Raw genomic sequence first — 20,070 nt, forward strand, 5'->3', positions numbered from 1 at the left:
AGCGCCCAAAGCTCAGGAATAACGCTTTCTTGCATAATCCAGTAAACTTCTGGACATCTGAGATCAACTATCTGCTGAAGAAATCTTAGACACTAGCCTGGGGCAAAATGGATACTCTGCTTGATCCAGGTGACAAAGTATGGCTTAAAGCTGATGACTTTAGGGGTCTCTAGGGTTCAGCTACTATAAAGAGTAGGATATATCTGTGAAGAACCGTGCCCTAGGCAGTGGAGGAGGGGAGGGGAGCTGACTGTGTCTTCATTTTTTTGTTTGTTTGTTTTTTTGGTTTTGCGAGACAGGGTTTCTCTGTATAGTCCTGGCTGTCCTGGAACTCACTCTGTAGACCAGGCTAGCCTAGAACTCAGAAAAACACCTGCCTCTGCCTCCCAAGTGCTGGGATTAAAGGTGTGTGCCACCATTGCCCAGCTCCATTATTTGAGTCTAAAAAGGACATATATGTTACTGTGTTGCCAGAAGCGTATGGTCTACAAGCATACTTTATGTAAGACTTGAGAACTTCCCAGTGCTCAAGCAATATTCACAAACACTGATTACATATTGGCTATACAGAGGAACTCTCAATAAACATCAAAAGGCAGCAAGTTTATTTAGCACAGGAGCCGGGCATGGTGGAGCATGCCTTTAATCCCAGCACTTGGGAGGCAGAGGCAGGAGGATTTCTGAGTTCGAGGCCAGCCTGGTCTACAAAGTGAGTTCCAGGACAGCCAAGGCTACACAGAGAAACCCTGTCTCGAAAAACCAGAAAAAACAAAAAAACAAAAGAACACTTTAGCATAGTAAACTGCCAACGACAACAGTGTAATCTTAAAAATACTTTGTTTTGATGGGTGGTGGTTGCGCACTCCTTTAATCCCAGCACTTGGGAGACAGAAGCAGGCGGATTTCTAAATTCAAGGCCAGCCTAGTTAGTCTACAGACTGTTCCAAGACAGCCATAAAACAAGAGAAACCTTGTTTTATGATTATGGTGTTTTGCATGTATGTTCAAGCAATTTGTGCATGCCTGGTGCCTGCAGAAAACAGTAGTGGGCATCAGATTCCCTAGATTTGGAGTTACAGGTGGTTGTAAGCCACCAAGTGGTTGCTGGGGATTGAACCTGGGTCTCTGCAAAAGTAGTTAAGAACACTGGCTCTTAACCACTGTGCCATATCTCTAAGCCCCAAAGTTGTACTTTTTTTGAAGATCCGTTTTTATTGTTTGTATTTGTGTATGTGTATATCACATGTGTGGAGGAGGCCAGAGGAAGGTAATGGATTGCCTGGAGCTAGAATTACAGGAGACTGTGAGTGTCCGAGGTGGGTGCTGGGAACTGAACTTACGTTCCCTGGAAGAACATGACTAGGCCATCTCTCCAGCACCTAAAGTTTAACTTTTAGGAGGCACTGTTTGTAAATGATAGATACCGCATGTATACAGTCTGACTTTCTTAAAAACAAAAGCATTCAGCTAAGGCAATGTCAGTGGCAGGAAGCATGGAAATTCGCCATCCACAAACAGGAGGATACTGCCCAGACCTCCCAGGGAGTCCAGCCTGATTGCCACTCAGACAGAAGAAAGGACCTAAATGACAAAAGAAAAGAAGATAAGATATCAGCAGTGTGTTTAAATGATACACATACCAGGATAAAAACAACAACAGAAAATGAATTACTAGGGGGAAACTATCTCAGGTTGTAGCTCAGTGGCTGAGCATGGCTGAGTTTGTATGAGGCCCTGGGCTCCATCTCCACACAATAAATGAGTAAGCGAGCAATCTGGTCTTGATACAAAAAGTTGAGGGCTGCCTCGAAAAAGAGACATCCCACTGCAAGTCATGGATGAGACCTGCCTAAACTCCTCTCCTGGTTGTTGACATCCGGAGGTGCCTCAAAGCTGTAGAAAGCCAGTGGGTATATAGCCTTATGACCCAGGTAGATAGCTACTCCAGGGGTACTTTTCTTTATCTGCTGGAGTTCCAAGTGCTTGTGTGAGGGAGAGCATAAGTCACAATGTCATCAGCTCACTCCTGTGTTTGAGCCACTCAGGGTAATGAACTTTAGACCCCTGTGCTGGGAAGCCTCTGCAACCAATATGTCCATCCTGAGTCCAGCCTTCTAATTAACTGCTTAGTAATTTTGGATAACTTGGATCGGATTGTTTATCTTTGTGTCTCACCATCTCCTTTCTATCTCCTTCCAGCCATGGATTACCCAACACAGTGAGTGATTCCACGGTCCAGCAGCCATTGCGATTGCTCCTCATCCGATACTCCCTACTTGTTCTCTATCTCAACAACTAAACGTTGATAGCTCATGGCATGGAAAGAGCTGACAGGAAAGCCCAGGAAGCAAGTAGACTTTATAAAAGCCCTGGCTGTTTAGCCATTTAAAAGCCAGCAAGTCGGTGTGACCAACAACTCACTAACGCTGCTAATTAATGCCCTTTGCTTTTTCTTACATTCATATAACTTTAAAAAACAGTTTATCATTTTTATTTTCCTTCACATTATTAAAGATTGTTTGCAACCTTCTATGCAACGTCCAGGTTTAAGAAGTTCTTGCTATCTGCATTCATATATAAAAAATAAATAAAATCTTTTTAAAAACAACAACAACAACAACAAAACCCCAAGAAGTTCTCGCTAGAGCTGAAGCCAGGCATACTCCCTCATTCTCCAGTGTAGAGGATCGCGAAGCAGCCAGGGAACTCGCCCACAACTGGCTCCTGGTAGGTCACAGTGACCTTGAGGCCGGACTGACTCAACCTGTATTTTCCGCTGGCACATTGAGGACTGTGAGACATGGTCTCCACGGGCGGCTACTCCCGCTGCCCGCCAGACGGCCACATGGGCGACACAGCTGGGGAACCCCAGCATTCTGAGTGTCCCAGCCACCCTCAGCCCCTCCCACAACCGGGGTGGGGCGTCCTAGTGCTGGTGAGTTGCCAGAGTCCTTCTGGCCAGTGAGCTAGGGTTTAAATGAGGCTGAACACCCTGACTGTCGCATGTGCATGCGCAGAAGCCACCCGAGGTACTGCAAGGCTGAGGCGTTGAAGCCTCAAGGAATCCGGAGCTTGTTCTCCGTTCACGTCTGGAACTGAGTCTTGGAACTAGGGCTCTCCTAGTCCCAGGGAAACCAAGGAGGCTCAGGCTAGCAAAGGCTGAAAAAGAGAGGGTGCTTGATGAAGTGTAGACACCAACGTGTAAGATGAACCCTTCTCTGTGATGAATGGAGCCTTGGAGACGGGGGTGAATGCAGAGGGATTGAAGAGAGATGAATAATAAAAGGAAACAAAATGTCGTGTACTGTCCGGGCCCTTTTAGCATGTCTATCATCGTTCTTCTTGTTCTGCCATGTTTAGGCAGTCATGTTGGGAGATTTTGTGACCTCCTAACATTCCTAGGAGACACAATCTCATAGCAGACTCCCTGATCCTCTATGTGTGTAACAACAATTAATGGGAGACGAGGCCATAAATTTGAAAGGGAGCAAGAGAGGTATGTGGGAGGGTTTTGGAGGGGGAAGGGAAGGGAGAAGTGTTGTAATTTTATTATAATCTCAAAAACAAGAAGAAATCTTTTTTTTTTTAAGTTGGAAAATAACTTTAACATAAAATAATGTTCTAGGGCATTGGCCAGAGTCCCCTTAGAACTTCTGAAACTGCTTCTTGGTGCCAGCAGCCTTGAGCACATTTAATGGAACAGTCTTGCTCAAGGGGCCTGCACTCTCCAACAGTGACAATGTCTCCAATCTGTACATCCCGGAAACAGGGGGACAGGTGCACAGACATGTTCTTGTGATACTTATCAAAGCGATTGTATTTTCGGATGTAATGGATATAGTCCCGGCAGATGACAGTGGTCCTCTGCATCTTTATCTTCATCACAACTCCAGACAGGATCTGACCTCGGATGGAGAAGTTACCAGTGAAGAAGCATTTCTTATCTATGTAGGTCCCCTCAATGGCCTCCTTGGGCATCTTGAAGCCTATACTGATGGTTTTGTAGTACCGAGGGAGTTTTTCCTTGCCGGTTTCTCCCAGAAAAATATGTTTCTTATTTTGAAAGATTGTAGGCTGCTTTGGGTAAGCACACTCTTTCTGAATGTCCACCATCTTCCTGGCAGCCTGAGAAAAGGAGTAGGCCCACTCCCAGCTTCCATATTCCAAGAAATCATTTTTTAATGATTTTTTATCCCATTATTGGGGAGGCAGAGGCAGGATCTCTTTGGGTTTAAAGCCAGTCTGGTTTACACAGGGACCTACAGGACAGACAGGACTTCATAGAAAGACTGTTTCAAAGGAAAAAAATAATAAGAAAAGAGAAAAAACAAATACAGAATGTCAAGAATAAGTTCTGGAGACTGACTGTAGCCTAAGACATACTACGGAGTAATGAGACACACTAGGGGGTAATGAGTATGCCAATCATTTTGATTTAACATTGTTGTAATGCATCCAAGCCTCAAAACTTCTGGTTATCTATCTGATATTTACAATTTTTGTTCTTCCACTGAAAGTAAATTATCAAGAAAATGGCTCAAATCAGCATCTCCAACAAGCAGGCCAGGAATATCAAACAAAGAAGGCAGATTGGAGCAAGACCCAGGAGCCTTGCTAGGGGGTCGGGGAATGGAAGCCAGCCTAATGAGATGGGGTTCGCCCTGGCAAAAGATCTGCTAAGGTGTCAGAGAGGCCATGAAAACTGCAGCCACCAGCCATAACAAATCTCCATGTATGAACGCCAAGGAAGGCCTAGCTCCCCTACTGGCCTGGTGGCAGGCAGCCGGCCAAGTTGAATTTGTCCTATGGTTTGATTGCCAAGGAGATATTCTGCCTGGTCCCTATGGCAGGGAAGAGAAAGAACTGAATCTCCCCCTGAAGGTGACAGTCTGGTGTGGTACCTCAATGGCACAGAGCCCCACAGACTGGGAGGGACCCAGAAGTTTCATCTCCCAAGGATCTAGAAGGATCAGGCAAGCAGGTAGGCTCAGGTCTAGAAATGTATCCATCATTAATGGGCCTGCTTTGGCTGCCAGAGGCTACGCCAGTTTCTTCCTATGCTGGGAGAGGCAGCAGCTTGAGCAGTTTTCCTTCCCCCTTGGTGTACAGAGCTGTTGTCTACACAGAGGCATGGGTAACCACCAGCCTGAATTCTGCTTCCCTAGCCCAGGCATATGACCAGGGCTGGGTTCAAGTGGCAACACTTAGACCACAGGGACTTTGATGCTCTGCATTCCATAGTTCTCTAATTCAGAAGCCACTGATCACCTTGTGGGAGTGCTGGACCGAGATAAAGACCAAAACACACAGGAACGGGAAGAGAATTGTTGAGAGAGTGAAGGGGGTAACCTCAAGTGCATCTGGAGCTCCTGGGTTCAATGTTACAAAACCACTGTGGTTTTGCTTTGTGTTTTACTTTGTCAAGTGTTGTCAAATGCTAGAATGACCAATTGGCTTGGATTGCCAAGCTCAGCACAGAGTTCTCCTGAGCTGGGCTGTACTGCTCAAATGCGTCCCTCGAATTCCAGAAGCTGTCCTTTCCCCAGAGACCATTCTGCTAGTGGAAAACAAAACAAAACAAAACAAAACAAAACAAAACAAAACAAAACAAAACAAAACAAGTTCCTTGACCTTGGTGTGGAGGCTGGAAATACAAAGTTTCATCTGCTGGGGTGTGTCTACCACTGCATGTCCCCTCCAGTACCTTATCCTCTCCTGACCCTCACTCCTACGTCTTGTAGGTCAAGGGGAGGGGATTGGGGGGAGGTCAGGACAGGCAGAAATTTCTCTAATGCTGGTGGCCCCTGGATCAGCTGATTTGGGTTCCTTAGCATAAGAAGGAGAAGGTGAGCCATGTCCCACCGCACAATGAGGGTACTGTTGGGAACAAGGAAGCAGAAGGTCTTCTCAAGTAAACATAAGTAAAGCAGGATTTCCTAAACTGCTGGAGACCCCAGGCCACCCATGTGGAAGCACAGAACTGCTCTCTGCCGCCTACATGGTCTGGCTTCTATAGAGGTCTTCAGGTACCTGCTCTCTGTCTATGGCTCTGCTGCCTGTTGAAAGTTCTGGCTAACTTAGGCCAGCAGCCTCAAACCACAGGTTCACAGGCCCAGCCATGGAGGTCTTGAAGGTAGAGTTGCCAGAGAGAACATAGAAACACTTCCCTAAACCTTCAGGATATGTTTCGACTACGTCATTGCAATGTTTATTTCAAATTCAAATATAACAAACCATCCAAGAATTTCATTTGCTAAACCCTGGCAGCAGTAGTCAGGGAAGGCCCAGTGTGGAGGATGGTTAGTGTGGGAAGCATGAATTACCTCCTGCCAGCTGTTTTCTGAGTTCACCCCTGTGTGTGTCTGCCCCCACTGATGCCACTAAAGCTAGCCCAGCAGCACCCCATGCACAGTGGGAAGCTACAGACGTTACAGAAGAAATACCAAAGCAGACCATCATACAGAACAAAGATAGAGAAAAGGCAGCAAGCTGCCCCCACTGCCCATCGGGACACAGCCACCTGACAGCCACCACCTTGTCTCTTTGCAGATGACTGCTCCCAGCAATGATTGTGTGAAGCCAAGCTTGTTAGTGCTTGTTCTGAAGCTAGAGCAAACCTGGAAACTGGTCCAAGACTGTTGCTCCATCTATGTTCAGTGTCCAGGAGACAATCATTCAGACCCTTGGAGGCAGGGATGCTGTAAGCTGCCTAATACACCAAGAGGTACCCCAAGGGAGGTAAGGCCTCTGGACATTGTGCACTCTACACCCTTAGACCCAGTGCTTGCCTGAGTGATCTAAAGGCTGGCAATGGTATTTGAGCTTGCCCAGACCTGGGATAGCGGAATTCCTCCCAGGACAGTAAGCTGGATAACTGGCTCCATTCACATGGGGAGACCTGCCAGGCTAGCTACTATTTAAAATGATCATTCAAGCCAGGGAGATGGTAAAGGCACTTGTCACCAAACCTAATGCCCTGAGTTTGAACCCCAGAGCCCACATGATACAAGGAGAGAAATAATTCCTACAAGTTATCCTCCTTAGACATGTACATGTCTGCACATGTACATATGTACATACACACACAATGTTAAATATATATGTGGGCTTTTTTGGTTTTGTTTTGTTTTGGTTTTTGGTTTGGTTTTTGTTTTTTTTTGTTTGGTTGGTTGGTTGGTTGGTTGGTTGATTTTTTGAGACAGGGTTTCTTTGTATAGCCTGGGCTGTCTGGAACTCACTCCGTAGACCAGGCTGGCCTCAAATTGAGAGACCCATTTGCCTCTGCCTCCCAAGAGCTGGTGGTATTAAAGGCATGTACTACCGCCACCAGACAGAAAATATCTACTTGTAAAAGGGCTTGGTCCTCAGGTTCTTCCCTGAGAGGCAATGTTGTCACATGACATGGTATAAGAGCACTCCATGGCCACAGGGCAAGTGGAGCCCCAGGCTATCCTCTCTGGATAGGTTTGTGGTTTCTTCCTAGGAAGTGAATATTCTGCAAGGTCAGAGACTCTTGTCTTCTGCATGCCCTCTCCCACCCGCACCCAGGCCAGAGTGGTGCATGAACCCACTCTGCACTCCTACCATGTGAAGTGCAGATGTGGTGAGCACATGCTCCCAGATGTGAGCAGGCTGCCAGTTGCACGGGGGATATCTCCCCACCCTCCATTTAGAAGAAAAAAGGCTCAGAAGGGCTAGCAGTGCAAGACTCAAAGTCTCGGAGGTGCAAACTCTAGCTATACCTGGGACTTCAGAAATGCTTCATCCATTAAGAAACTCCAGACTAGGGCTGGAGAGATGGCTCAGCGGTTAAGAGCACTGACTGCTCTTCCAGTGGTCCTGAGTTCAAATCCCAGCAACCACATGGTGGCTTACAACCATCTGTAATGAGATCTGATGCCCTCTTCTGGCGTGTCTGAAGACAGCTACAGTGTACTTACATATAATAAATAATTAAATAAATCTTTAAGAGAGAGAGAGAGAGAGAAAGTAAGTCCAGTCTAGGGGCAAGAGGATGTCCCCCAAGGCTCAGTTCATATGGTACAGCCTGAGGCAAGAGGCTTCTCCCTTCCAGAGTGCTTGTGCTTGACTGGGTGGAGCATAGGTGCACAGGGCTAAGTGCTGGGGGCCCTTGAGACCCCACAAGTGCAATTTGTGGTTTTCTTTGCCAGACCTCAGTGTGAGACCCAATCAGAACTGAGTGCTAGTTCAGTGGGTGACTGTCAGTAAAAAGGAGAGTGTATCAATCAGACAATCTGTAATTCTGTGGGATGGGTATTGGTTCATGCAAAGGATATCAAGTACACACACACACACACACACACACACACGTGTGCACTCACTCAAAAATTACCATACATGAAAAATGTGTGAAGTACAATTAATCTGTTGATTGTCGCCGGCACGGTGGCATATGCCTTTAATCCCAGCACTCGGGAGGCAGAGGCAGGTGGATTTCGGAGTTCGAGGCCAGCCTGGTCTACAAAATGAGTTCCAGGACAGCCAGGGCTATACAGAGAAACCCTGTCTTGAAAAATACCCCCCCCCCCAATCTGCTGATTGTTTACCTCCAGCGTAGCCACACACACTGCACAGGGATGACTGACTGTTTCCTCTACTGGTCTCTAGTTCTTGGATGTGTCAGCTCAAAGGTGGGGCCCAGCATCATGAAAAGGGATTGTAGTATATACCACTAGCCTGAGAAAAAGTCCAAACTCACTATTCAGTGTATGGTTTCTATTGAATACACACCAATTTCACACTATGGCTTAGTCAAAAAGTCCTGTCAGGCCACTGGTATGTGTATGTACAGACATCTACAGGGACAGACAAATGTGCACACATGCTGTCTTAGTCAGGGTTTCTATTCCTGCACAAACATCATGACCAAGAAGCAAGTTGGGGAGGAAAGGGTTTATTCAGCTTACACTTCCATACTGCTGTTCATCACCAAAGGAAGTCAGGACTGGAACTCAAGCGGGTCAGAAAGCAGGAGCTGATGCAGAGGCCATGGAGGGATGTTCTTTACTGGCTTGCTTCCCCTGGCTTGCTCAGCCTGCTCTCTTATAGAACCAAGACTACCAGCCCAGAGATGGTCCCACCCACAAGGAGCCTTTCCCCCTTGATCACTAATTGAGAAAATGCCTTACAGTTGGATCTCATGGAGGCATTTCCTCAACTGAAGCTCCTTTCTCTGTGATAACTCCAGCTGTGTCAAGTTGACACAAAACTAGCCAGTACACATGCCAATGGAAAGTCATCACCTGTAGGCTAAATGCAGATTTTTCTTGAAACTTGTATCTTCTTGTAGACATAACACGTAGTGTGTGTGTGTGTGTGTGTGTGTGTGTTTATATATGCACATATGTGTATAGGTTTTCCAGGTAACTTGTATTACTTCTGGTGTGTCAGCTGCTGAGCAGCCCTATTCACTCCAAGAGAAAGAAAATGTTAATAAACCAAAGCCCCCTGGCTTCTCAGGAAATAAGCTGGCAGGATTTTTAGTAAGAGCAAGCAGGATCTGAGCCAGTGTTGAAGAGCCTATGCACTGACTGCCGGAAGGGCTTAGGCGTGGGAGGCAGGAAGTCAGTCTAGCCTCTCTGCCTTTGACGCCCTAAGCAGTTTGGCCTTCTTAAGCAGTTAGTTACCTGTAAAGTAATCAGAGCCAGCTCCTGTGACCTGTCTGTGATGAAACTGCCTCATACGAGGATCCAGACGTGACGCCAGGGCTCTTCCTCACTTTAACAGTCAAAAGCTTTCACCTTACACACCAGCCCAAGCAGTTCCCACAACCCTGTGACAAAGTCCCTTTAGAAGCAGCCCCACCCTTGTACCCTACAACACACCAAAGGAATACCACAGACAAAAACCTTGAAACAAAAAAACACCAGGGCTGAGCCCACCCCCCCCCCTAGCATGTATAAGATACACACAGGAAGGAAGTGGCTGGCTGATTCAAGGAGGCAAGGCTGCAATGTCTCCAGGAAGGAATATTTTCCGACCAGTTCACCCTGCCTGTGGTTTTGAACAAGATTTCAGACATAGCTCTAGCCAGTCCCCAGCCCCCTGCTGCGTCCCTCCTGGACCCTCCACCAACATGGGCAGCAGCTGCTGTCTAGACACAGCAACAAGGGTGGGTGCCCATGCAGGAAGTCATCCAGCAGGCTGCTCTGCTCGATGGTCTTGGAATTGGAAGCAAGCAAGAGAGGCACAAGCTGCTTGTGGTGGGAGCAGGAAGGGCCAGGCCCTGCCTGGTGGGCAGGGAAGAGGACATCCCCCCTGCCTCTTGCTGGGTACTCTCGGAGATGACTCATCGGCAAACCTGTTTTTGGTTTCTGCTCATAACTAGCTCCAGGTCTCAGCAGATCCAGCTCTGAGCTCCAGCGTCTCTCCAAACAGAACCCTCCCTGGATTGGAAGTTTCTTCTCTGCGTCTGTGACTGGGAGGGCTTATAGGAAGGATCCAGTTCTGAGCTCTTCCATCCCCTGCCCTTCTGTGTCCAAAGCTTCCCCTCTGTTAAAGCTCTTGTTGCAGGGTAGGCAAGAACACTGGGGAACTTCCCACTCTGCCATGGGCACTGGCACTCTGTCCTTCCTCCCTGTCCTCTGCTCAAGTCCTATCTGGTGTCTAGTTTGTTGTCAGCTTTAGCAACTTTCTGGACTCTCCTAGATGGAAAGTGCCTCTTTCTTACTGCCTCTGATCTGACACCATAACCAATGGCAACTATGTATCCAGCCATGTCAGTCCAACTGAGTCACTTCAACTTGCGGAGCTTCAGTTCTCCATCTGTAGGGTAGGCATGTTGAGAGATGCCAACAGAGATGAAGCAACCATTGTGAAGCAAGGAGCTGAGCACCTCGAGCTGGTCCAGGACCCTGGTAGACACTAACACCAGGGCAGAGGGTGCTGAGTGGTCTTTTTTCCAGGCAGTGGCCACTCCCCTCCCTCAATCAGATTAGCCAGTTCCCCCACATCTCCACCCACAGTTTTGCCTGCATATGGTAGGTCTGACATGTAGTTGAGGGCCAGGATACTCCACGTAGAGGAAGGCAGCCAAAACCCCAGAAGAGCCAACAACCTCTCCCATAGAGAAGAAGAACAGATAGAGAGTAGATGGAGCCTTTACTGTTAGGGGCTGCCTGGGCCAGACACCCATTTCACAGGTGCCAGTCAGTGAGGCCCACACAGGAACAGGGCTGTGTCCTCCATAGAGAGCTTACAGCTAAGCTCTCAGAGTGGGTGGCATTGAAGTGCCATTCCCCAGGACAACAAAGCCTGCAGGTAGGGAGGCTTCTTGACTGATGACAGTCAGAACAGAGCTAGAAGTCATGGACTTGGCCTTGGAGCTGAGGAACTGGAGCCCTTTCTCCTAGACTGTCCTTGCCTCCATGAATGGACAGCAACAGGGTACAAATCTGAAGGCCAGAGAAGGAGAAAACCAGTCCAATATTCCAGGACTCTTACAGGTATTGCTCTCAGAGGATCATTGTCTTGGCCCATTCCTGGGTGACCAAATTCTCTTGGTGGTTTAAAAATAAAGGTCATATGGACACATCTTTCTATGAGTGGACCCTGACCTGTGACCTATGGAGACACCAAATCTGGAAAGCACTGGCCACCATCCAGCACCAAGACCCGGTATTCTCTGGACTTGCCATTTGGACTCTATAGTGGCAGCACCTGTGTTCAGGCAGACTGCAGCCAGCATGCAGGGAGAGGCAGGTGGCCCACGCTGTCCACCAGAATGCTCTACCGCTGTGTATAGTGGAGTTGCCAAGGTCATTTAAACCTTCCAGGCAGGGTCTCAGGATCAGAGCTATGTAGACATTCAAGCCAGGCCCAAGAGTGATAACTCCCTCTAGTGGAACTAGCCAGGCACAGTGCCAAAGCAGATACACTACTCAGAATTCCAGGTCAGAGGTCCATTGGATATTTCTGCAGAACCAAGAGTGTGAAGATGCCAGGCCCTGTGCAGACCAGGCCTGGCCTCGACCTTAGTGGAGTGAATCGATTTCATATCTGTGTGGCAATCTTGGAGTAAGACTGTTGCTGCCTGAAGCTAGAAACAGTAGGGTTTGGACTTAACCTTCCCTAAGTAAGCTACACTGATTCAATGTTTCCAGTTGTCATGGCAGACCTTCTACCCTCAACTTGTACCCAATGCCTGGTAATCCCAGCTGGGAAGAGCTGTGCCCACTGGTCCCGTCATATCTACTCAAGGACATTAGTCATGGCTTTCCTGTCCCTCTCTTCTGTACCACCAGTTTTCCATTTCTCCAAGACTGCCCTCAACACATTATGTTTAAGTTGACCCTCCATCTTCCTCTTCCCCTGGGACAGAGGAGCAAGGATCAGATATTCCCCACACTGAAGTGCCTCTACACACCTTATCTTGATCTGAGAACACTCTGACAGGAAAGGTGGGGGACCAGAGATGAGGGGCAGACAGAGAGTTGGCGGGTCAACTGTGAGCCTGAACCCTGGAGAGCAAGTGGAGACCCTGGGTTGAAGAAGCTACTCCAAGTTCTGGGAAGTGAGATGGTCAGAGGCCTCAGGACAGGGGAAGGGTGGCAGGAAGTGGCCCTGGATAGGCAAGAGCTGAGAGAATTCAGCATAACACTTGTTAGGAAGATGCTTGAGGCCTTAGCAAGGCAGAGAGAGGCAGAAAGCTAGGACTTCTAACTCTGCCTTTGTGGTTTTCCCTCCCAGACCAGACATCTCAATATCAGCGTGAACTTGTTTTGGGCTGAGCTCTGCTCCCAAGTCTCCTCACAGATCATGAAAGCCATACCAGATAGGAGCAGACAGCTCCAAAGAAACTTTACTGAACTTCAGAAAAATGCTCCAGAATCTTCATAAGAACTCAGAACAGCAGGCTGGTGAGATGGCTCAGCAGGAAGAGCACTGACTGCTCTTTGGAAGGTCCTGAGTTCAAATCCCAGCAACCACATGGTGGCTTACAACCACCCATAAAGAGATCTGACACCTTCTTCTGGTGTGTAGCTAAAGACAGCTTTAGTGTGCTTTATTATGTATTTTTTATTATACATAATAAATAAATCTTTGGGCCAGAGCGAGCAGGGACTGAGTGAGCAGAATTGGTCAGAGCAAGCCGGGCCGACCTGAGTGAGCAGAGGTCCTAAAATTCAATTCCCAACAACCACATGAAGGCTCACAACTATCTGTAGAGCAACAGTGTACTCACATACATAAAATAAATAAAATAAATTTTTAAAAAGAAAAAAAGAACTCAGAGCAGTGAGGGCTATGTAGCATGTGTGAAGCCATGGAACTGAGCTAGGACCAGACATAAAAAAAATTTTTAATGAAACACTTTTCTTAGATGATCTCAGCTTATGCATATACACTTTATTCAGGGTGACCAAATATTTATAATACCAAACCAGTATTATAAAAGACAGACAGACAGACAGGGAGGGAGGGAGGGAGGGAAGAAGGCATGCAGGCAGACAGGCAGACACACAGAAAGAAAGAAAGAGAAAGAAAGAAAGAAAGAAAGAGAGAGAGAGAGAAAGAAAGAGAGGGAGGGAGAGAAAGAAAAAGAAAGAAGGGAAATAAATAGATAGGTGCAATGTTTCTACGGGCTGGGTACGGTGCTGTAATCCAATAATTGTGAGACAGAGGCAAAAAAGAATTACAAATGTCCATTGCCAGCCTAGGGCTACCCAGTGAAACCCTGTCTCGAAACCCAAGACTGCTTGGTTGGATATTAGTGCTTGCTGTATATGAATGGCAATCTGAGCTCAGACCCCAGAACCCATGTAACAAGCCAGGCAAAGTCCTGAATATTCCTGTAACCTCATTGCTGTGGAGAGGGGTAGAAACAGGAAGACTGCCAGGGCTAGCTAGCTGCCAGCCTACGTTGGCAAACCCTGTTACCTAAGGATTAAGTCTACCATGTCTGAATAGCAACTCTGAGCTTGGTGAAAAAATGGAGGAATCCTTTTTCCAGCAGGGGCTCCTCTTCTTGTCTGGGGAGCCTCACTCCCCACACCATCTACCTGAGAAAGGACACCTAGCCCTAGGAAAACCTACAAGTTCACCTTCCCCTTTCCCAGTAAGAACCAGTCCAGCAAGTACCTGGGATTCCTGGAATACCTCTCCATACAAATGAGGTATTGACCCTACTTTAAACTCTAGCCAGTGATTTTACATTCACCCTGAAAACTCCTTCCCACTCTTCAAGGTTCGTATAGAGACCTTAGTCACCCTGAATAAAGTGTATGTGCACAAGTTAAGATCATCTAAGAGAGGTGTTTCATTAAAATCCTATCCCCTTGCCACCCCTGCACTCACTCACAGCCGGACTAGGATCCTGCAGACCCCACCTGTTTCAGAGTCCACTTCATCCTTCCAGCCTGGTGTGCTGTGACTCCTGGACACCCTAAAGGAAGAAACAGAGGATGTAGAACCACAACTGGACCCCAACACATACCACAAACCTAGCTAAAACTCTGTGAGCTTCAGGTTCATGGAAAGACTTTTGCCTCAAAGGCATAAAGGAAGCACGGAGTGACGGAGGAGGACATTCGATGCCCTCTTCTGGCATCTGCGTGTGCACAAGCACATGTGCACTCAGCACATTCATGCACCACACACAGGCACACATGAAGTAAACAAGTACGCACACAAACAAATTCAAACAAAAGAACTCCAAGTGGGAACACAGATATTTACCAGGCAATGAAAACAGACATCACAAGAAAGGGCCAATAGCCAGTCCAATGGGCTGGTTCAAAGCCCATCAAAGAGAGCAGAGGGAAGAGACAGGTGGCCAGGCATATGGATAGAGGAGTGGAGGGCAGTTATCCTTGGATACATGAAAGATCCAGGGAAAAGTCTTATCCCCACTCCCCCCTCAGGCAACCATGCTCTTGGAGGCTTCTGTGCTTCCTCCCGCCTCCTTCCTCCTCTCCAGTCTTCCTTACTGAGAAATATGTAACCATTCAGAAGCATCTTTTGAATTTGGGCCTTCAGCTTAGCCAGTTTGTTAAAGCAAACACCGATAGAGCCAGGGCACATAGAACATCCCTCTGCCTCTGGGCTCCCTTCCCTGCCACCCTGCCACCCTGCCACCTGCAGCCCGGACACCATAGCACCACTCCCTTGAGCTGCTTGGCAAATTCCCACATCACACCTTCTGTGGTCATAGGGCATCCAGTGGACAGGGCTATCTATATACCTGGCAGCAGCTACTACTGCTGCTGCTGCTGCTGCTTTTCCTCCTCTCCTCCTCCTCCTCGTCCTCATCCTCCTCCTCCTCGTCCTCTCCCTCATCTTTCTTTTCCTCTTCTTCCTCCTTTTCTTCCTCCTCTTCTGCCTCCTCTTCCTCCTCCTCTTCCTCTTCCTCCTCCTCCTTCATATTATGGTCCTAAGAATAAAACCACATCCCCCCAATGCATCTGAGAACTCATTTTTGTTGCACTGTAAAATCCATTCCATGAACAAATGTTCTTCATTCCTTCCTACTATGGATGGAACATTTTTCTTCCTTTTAAGGGTCAAAAGGGACAGTTTAGGCCACAGAAGTGGGTAGCCTCAAGCTTAGTCACTTCCCATTCACAGCATGGAAGCTCTAAGTCTGAGATCAGTCAAAATCCTGTGAGGTTGCAGATGACTTCCTTATTGCCCCGCCCTCACAAGGAGAGGAAAGACGCTAAATCTCACCTTCCATGAGGCCCCATTGGCAGGATCTGACCACTGCCAAAGACTTTGACAAAGCACCTGGCAAAACCAACTTAAGGGAGGGAAGGTTTGTTTTGGTTCACCATTTGAGGGTAAAGTCCACTACAGGAGGAAAGGCATTTGCTGGTAATTGAATTCTGTCCTTGGTGGGGGTTGTCTTTGATACTTCTCTACTGCTGTGACAAGACCCCATAACCAAAGCAACTTTCTAAAAGAAAGTATTTAATCTGGTGATCATGGTTCCAGTGGGTTAGAGAACTAACTATAAACCATTGCAATATCTATCCTTTATAAATTGTCCAACCTGTGAGGTTCTGCTATAGCAGAAAAGGGACCAAAAATGTTACTTCAAACCTCTTACCCTTTCCAGTCTCATTCACAGATGAGGGAACTGGAGGAAGTGCAAAAACTTGGCCAAGGTCACGTATCCAAGATAGGAGTTAATTTTGGAGGGATGGTCCTGAAGTCCACACTCTTGGCCTAATGCTGTGTGGAGAGAGATAAAGAGGAAAATATATCTGCAATACATAATCAAACAGTGGGTTTGGTATTTGTATTGGACAGATAAGAAAAGATGAAATGAGGCAAAGGAAAGGCCCAGTCACCATGAAAAAACAAGTAGAAAATTTTAACTATAAATATATTAAAAGCATCCCATCTCACCAGCAGGCAGAAAATAAAAATCAGGGCTTCAAGTAGTATCTTGGTTACCTTTCCATTGCTGTGAGAGACACTATGACCAAGGCAACTTATAGAAGAAAGAGTTTATTGGGGCTTACAATTTCAGAGGGTGAGCCCATGGCCACCATGACAGGGAGTATGGCAGCAGGCAGGCAGGCAGGCAGGGTACTAATGCAGTAACTAAGAGTTTACATCTTGATCAGTAAGCACCAGGCACAAAAAAAGGGGGTGGGGAGGGGGAAAGGGAGGAAGAGAGAGGGGGAGGGGAGGTGGGGAGAGAAAGGGGAAGGTGGAGAGAGAGAGAGAGAGAGAGAGAGAGAGAGAGAGAGAGAGAGAGAACTAGCTGGAACATCAAAGGCTGGAATATCAAAGCCCACTCCCGATAACACACCTCCTATAAGACCACACCCCCTAATTATTCCCAAACAGTTCCACCAACTGGGAAACACATATCCAAACATACGAGCCTATGAGGGCCCTTCTCATTTGAACCACCACAGGCTCTGAGAATGTTGCTAAGAATATCTCTTCTGTATTCATCTGCAATGCACACACTAGTAGAAATGTAACATCAGAGGCTAATGGTTTACATCTTTCAATTGGGGGAGGACATTGCACTATCATCGTTCAAGATGACTATACTACTAGCAGTGTTCTCAATTTCTGAAACTCCAAATGCTTAGTGGCATTTGGTGTCATTAGTCTTTTGCTGTGTGAAGCTTTGTGTTGGTGATTATTTGGTATGCAGCTCTGCAGAACCTCACAGCTTAAAGTAGGCATGCTTTCTTGTGAGCAAGATTTCATTTCACCCTTGTAACTCTGTAGCACCAGGAAAGGAAGTGCACAAGAACATCAACAACCATAACATATATGCAGAGGACCTAGCACAGACCCAGCAGGCTCCTTGATTGCTGCTTCAGTCTCTGTGAGCATCTCTGAGGCCTGCTTAGTTGATTCTCTGGACCCTGTTCTCCCGGTGTCCTCGAGCCCTCTGGGTCCTACAATCCTTCCTCCCCCTCTTCTGTGGTGTTCCCACAAGCTCTAAATAATACTTGCCTCTGCTCTCATCAGCTACAGGAGGAAGCCTCTCTGATGACAATCAGACTGGGCACCAACCTATGAAGATAGTAGAATATTACTGGGAATCACTTCATTGACTTTTTTTTCTTTTTCTTCTTTTGCCAGTTGTGTTTGGTTCTGCCCTGGGTCTCTGAGACATCCAGCTTCCTGTTCCTGGCTATCCAGGCAGTGTCTGGCAGCATCTGGAGCCACACAGAGTCAAGCAAGGCAGGTCAGGGTCTGTTGGCAGATTTCCTGAACTGCTGAGGCAATCACAGAACGATAGGCAATCACTTGAGCCTCAAGGGGAGGGCTGAAAATTCTATTGACCTTGGTGGAAGAAACAGGGAAGTTTTTGAATAAGAACAGATGTACTGTGTATATTTCAGCAATTGTTTCTGCTAGCTTGTGGCTTTTCTTCCCACGGTACAATGGGGTATAAAAAGGTTATGGAAAATAAATGTGGAACTGTGGCAGCATGCACCGGCAGTCCTCCCAAGTCTATCTCTTATCTCTGTATCTTTTTTCTATCTTTCCTATAACCATCCTCACTCCCCGCTCGGGGAATGTTCGACTTCCAGCACAGTCTGGCATGGGTTCCCTCTCATGGTTAGGCCGGTTTTCGGTTGGCCACTCTTATAACCTCTGAGCCATCACTGTCCAGTCACATCTTGCAGGCAGGACAGGTTGTGTAGGTCGAAGTTTCGCGGTTGGTTGGGTGTCCCAGTCCCACCACTGGGAGTGTTGCCTAGTTACAGATGATGACCAGTTCAGACTCCATATCCTCCGCTACTAGGAGTCCTCCCTAGGATTACCCTCACAGGTTCCAGGAAGTCTCAACTGCATTTTATTTCATTTATATGAGTACACTGATTTATATCAGATCCCATTACAGATGGTTGTGAGCCACGATGTGGTTGCTGGGAATTGAACTCAAGACCTCTGGAAGAGCAGCCAGTACTCTTAACCTCTGAGCCATCTCTCCAGGCCCTCTTGGGGCATTTTAAATCAGGTATTTGTTTCATTGTTGCTACTGTAGCAAATCTTTATATAGTATAGATATTGACTCCTCAGATATGCGGTTTGTAAATACTGTTTTCGAATTCATACACCGCCTTTTCACTGTTCATTGTTTTCTTTTGGTGTGCATAAATATCATACCTAAGAAATTATCACCAAACCCAATAATCCAATGTCATGGAACTTTAATCCGTTTTCTTCTAGGGCCTTATGGTTTCAGGTCCTTTTTTTTTTTTCCTTTCATCTTATGTGTGTGTGTTGTGTGCGGGCACACACATACATAATGCATATGTGGCACATGTATGCACATGCATGTGGAGACCAGGGGTTGATGACAGGAGTTATCTCCAACTCTTTTACATTACTCACTAAGTCAGTACCTCTCAGTCAAACCCAGAGCTCACCAATAGAGCTATTCTTGCTAGCCAGCTAGCTGTGGGGATCCTCTATCCCTGCCTTCAGAGGCTGGAATAACAGGCAGATGATACACTCAAATAAATCTTTATCTTTATGGCCATTAATGTCTGTAGCAGTGCAAGGCTGCACAGTGGGAAAAGACAGCATCTTTGATGATCTGAGCTGAATAGCCACATCCAGATTGACATTTGATTCCTAGCTTACAGCATAGGGAAAAGCTGAAAGGGTGAACGATCCGAATGTAAGATCTGGAGGGAGATGCTGGGGACGCAGCTGGGGTTTAGAATTATTATTATTCTTTTATTCATTTCTATTATTTGTGTTTTGATTATTTATATTTGATTATTATTGATTCTATTTAGGATTAGTATTATTTCCCTTTTCTTATTCTAACTACAGGTTTGCCAATTTTGTTGACTTTTCAAAAGTAGGAGCTCAGCTTTATGTTTCTGTTGTTTTTCCTTCTGTATTCCATTTATTTCTGGTCGAATATTTTTTTCTTTATGCTATTTACCTTGGTATATATTTTTGAAAGTTTTTGTTCTTTGACATATTTACCAATGCATTAAATACATCTTAATCATATCCATTCCTAATTCTCTCCTTCCAACTACCCCTGCTCCCTTCTCTAAAGTATCTTCTTTCCATCATCAATTTCTGTCTTTTGATCTATAAGGCACTGAGTCTAATCAATGATATCCACATAATCTGTGCATGGCTGTGGGGTTATCCACCCAGGCATAGGCAACCTTCCATTTGTCACCCCTCAAGGAAAAGTGACTCTGTCACCTGTCACGGCCTTCAGTTATCAATAGTTCTTGGGCTAGAGATGGAGCCTCAGGAGCCCTGTTCACAACCATGCTGAAATTTAAGTAGCTTGGTCTGCCTCAGGTAGCCACAGCTGCTGTGAGTTCATGTGTACAACAGTCATGCCCTGTACAGCATTTCGTAGTGCTCCTCCCCATCCTGTGACGCATTCTTCCCACCTCTCCTCTTGTGGTGTTCCTTGAGTCTCAGTAGAGGCAAGGCATACAGATGCTTCACCTATGCGTGAATATTCACAATCACGTCTGAACTCTCTGAAGCGCTTTACAGCTCTACAGTATAGAGTAACAAAAGCGTATGAACTGAAACATAGATATTGGGTAGCATAAAGGCTGCACTGACTAAAGAGCCTATGATCAGACG

At 46.6% G+C, this 20,070-nt stretch overlaps 1 pseudogene; it reads right to left on the reverse strand.

Annotated features, from left to right (window-relative positions):
- Positions 1 to 3,617: 3,617 nt before the first annotated feature.
- On the reverse strand, positions 3,618 to 4,113 carry LOC110298939 (annotated as a pseudogene).
- Positions 4,114 to 20,070: the final 15,957 nt, after the last annotated feature.

This window comes from Mus caroli, chromosome 7 (genome assembly GCF_900094665.2).
Source record: "Mus caroli chromosome 7, CAROLI_EIJ_v1.1, whole genome shotgun sequence".
In the NCBI taxonomy this organism is placed as follows: domain Eukaryota; kingdom Metazoa; phylum Chordata; class Mammalia; order Rodentia; family Muridae; genus Mus; species Mus caroli.